The sequence below is a fragment of the Crinia signifera genome, chromosome 7 (genome assembly GCF_055691185.1).
Source record: "Crinia signifera chromosome 7, ASM5569118v1, whole genome shotgun sequence".
Classification (NCBI taxonomy): domain Eukaryota; kingdom Metazoa; phylum Chordata; class Amphibia; order Anura; family Myobatrachidae; genus Crinia; species Crinia signifera.
Window position 1 is genome coordinate 9667217 of NC_139223.1, and position 3302 is coordinate 9670518.

A 3302-nucleotide genomic window follows, 5' to 3' on the forward strand; every position below is an offset into this window, starting at 1 on the left:
CCAGTAGAAATCTCTGACCACTGTTTTTTCTCTTTCTCCTTGAATGCTTCAGAGACCATCCAGAAAGGGAGGGGTCTATGGAGGTTGAATGCTGAACTCCTGAAGAATGAGGGCGTGATGCAGTCTCTCAGAGATCTCCTAATGGATCATGAATCGCTGTTGGAGGCAGGATGGAGTAGATCTGAGTGGTGGGAGGTTTTTAAAAAGAAAGTCCAGGGTTTCTTCAAGAGGCTGGTAAGGAAAAAGAACTTGATAAAAAAAAATACCTACTATGCTCTGAAAAGGGAATTAGATTTCCTGATCTCTGAGAATGGAGATGGTGGGGAAATCTCCAGAGTGAAGGCTCAGATGAAGGAATACCAATATAATCGGTTAGCTTCTTTGACCCTGGAGAGGGATTTCGGTACATACCACTCGCCGGATCCCTACCAGGATTGTAAGAGGAGGACTGAAGTTAAGGAAATCAGAGGTCTACATGACAATCAGGGTGTGCTTCAGGAGAGGAAAGAAGGCATCCTGAGAGTTGTAAAGGACTATTACTCTGACCTTCTGTCTGAGAAATCACTTATCGGAGAAAAGATGGAATCGTTTCTGAGGGAGACCCCAGGTCTGGTTAATCCAGGTACCTCTCTTGATTGTTTGTGCAACACAATAAGTGTAGAAGAAGTGAGGGAAGCGATTGGTGGATTGTCACCAAAGAAGTCACCCGGACCTGATGGTCTAACATCGGAATTTTATAAAGAACTGTCTGATGTCATCGCTCCCCGTCTTACGGAGGTATTTAATACCTGTTTGGAGAAAGGTGAACTGTCTCCTTCCATGAGACGGTCGGCGCTTATTCTGTTGTTCAAAGGTAAGGATCATACTCGTATTGAGAATTGGCGCCCCATCGCCCTCCTCAATACAGATAGAAAAATTTTGGCAAAAGTATTTTTCAACAGAATAATAGAGTTCTCAAAAGCTCTTCTTTCATCTTCCCAGCATTGCACCGTGAAAGGGCGTAGCACCTTTAGTGCAGTCCTTGGTGTCCGGGAGGCCGTGGAGCGGTGTAGGGCTGGAAAGTTTGGAAAATATCTGCTGGCTTTGGACCAATCCAAGGCTTTTGACCGTGTCAACCATAAGTACCTCTGGGCTTTACTGGAAAGGTATGGCTTCCCGGGGAAGATGGTAGATTGGCTCAAAATTCTATATAGTAAGGCCGAGAGCTTCCCTCTTGTCAATGGTTGGGTAGGGCCCTCCTTTAGTGTGGACTCGGGAGTACGTCAGGGATGCCCCCTGAGCTCTCTTCTCTATGTTTTTGCGATCGATCCTCTGATAAGGAGGATTGAGAACAGCGCATTGGAGGGACTGCAGCTGGCTCCGGATTTCACGCTAAGGGTGACAGCCTATGCGGACGATGTCACCATAATTCTGTCATCTGTGGCAGAAGCGGGTGTCATTGACCAACTAGTCCAGAATTACTCTGTGACTTCCGGTTCAAAAGTGAACAAAGACAAGAGTGAAGTTTTCTGGATGGGGGAGGGAGGGAAGGAGTTTCCCCTCCCGGACACCTTCCCCGTGGCCAGTGATAGCATCAAAGTTTTAGGCATCCATTTCGACCATGGTGATTATGCCACAGCAAATTGGGAAAGGAAGCTGGAGGATGCGACCAAGAAAGTAAACCTATGGAAAAGTAAAAAATTTTCCCTGAGGGAAAGGGTGGACATATGCAAGACCTATTTGGTACCAATGTTCCTGTATGTCAGCTACGTCTGTTGTTTGCCACAATCGCTGTGGTCCAGACTATGTTCTCTGTTTTTCCACATGTTTTGGGGAAACAAGATGAACATGGTCAAGAGAGGTATTGTGTACAGATCGAGGGCAGAGGGAGGCCAAGATATGGTCAACCCTGTAGTCTTCTTCACAACAGCTTTTCGAAAGCTAAATATTGGTAGCATCTTTATGGAGGACCCCCCTCGATGGGTACAGGGTTTTCTGGAGTGGTGGAATCCCTTTTCCAGAGCGTGGATAGAGGGAGGCCGACTGAAAAAGCCCTGGACTGGCAGAGGATACCTTCCGATCTACGTGATTCTGGCCATTAGGATGATTACCAAGTGGGGTGTGGCAGTTGGAGATGTAAGGGACCTCTCGAGGAAGGAGTTGGGGAAGAGGGTCTTGCAAATCTACTTCCTGGCCCCACTGGCTTTGAGAGATTGTCCAGGCACCGTCTGTTCAGCTGGGTTGAAGTTGCTCAATGACCGACGGATCCCTCTGAAGTTTAGAGACATTGCCTGGCTCTCGTTCCAAGGGAAGCTCTATGTTGGAGGGAACCTTAAGTTTAAAAGGACCAATGATCGTGGTTGTCCACGGGAGGAATGTCTTGGGGAGGAGGAGACTATAGACCACTTTTTTCTTAAGTGTCCCTTCAATGTTGAAGTTTATAGATCGGTGTCAATCTCACTGGGCATTCCTTGTCTTTCGGGGCTTAGTTACCCGGAATGGGCCTACGGTGCTTTCAAGAGATATGGGGATTTTGATTTGTGCACCATTTATATAGTTAGTTTAGTTGTTAGGTACCACACGTGGCATGCACGGTGTCATATTGGAATCAGGAAAAAGGTCCTTCCTCTTAGGATGGTGGTGGATCTTATCCTACAGGATGTAAAGGTGGTGATGGATAAGGAAAGGGAAAAGCTAGATGCTGTCAGCTGGTCTCGCCTGTGGGGCCAGCTGAAACCTCCTTAGTAGGTGGCGTCTGGTGTAATCCTGGACCTTCTGGGAACTTTTCTTCTTTAAACACGTAGTGCATGTTTTCCTTCATTTTTTTAAAGGAAAGGTTTATATACACACCCCTAGCATAAGTCTTATTTAATTTATGTTGGTGAATTGAATGTAAGGGGGGAGTGTTTGATTTAAATGAATGTCTTGTGGGCATGGGTTATATAAGTTTATGTTTCAAGGTGGTGGGTATCAAGGGTGTGGTGATGGTTGGGTGGTTAAATTGTTTTGCATGTTGATGGTTTCCTCGAGGCTTGAATGATGAATATATGGGGAGTATGGGAATGAATGATGGATACAAGATGATGGATAAGTGATCCTCTTAGTAAAAAATGGGTTTCAAATTTTTTTTTCTTTAATGTTATAGTTTCATTTATAATTCTATATATATATATATATATATATATATATATATATATATATATATATATATGTTTTAGTTTATATGAGGCAGATTGCTATATGTTTTGTTCTTGTGCTATTTTGATTCTAGGTATATGTATTCATTACTTTCCTTATTTATTATGTATATACTGGTTTTTAAA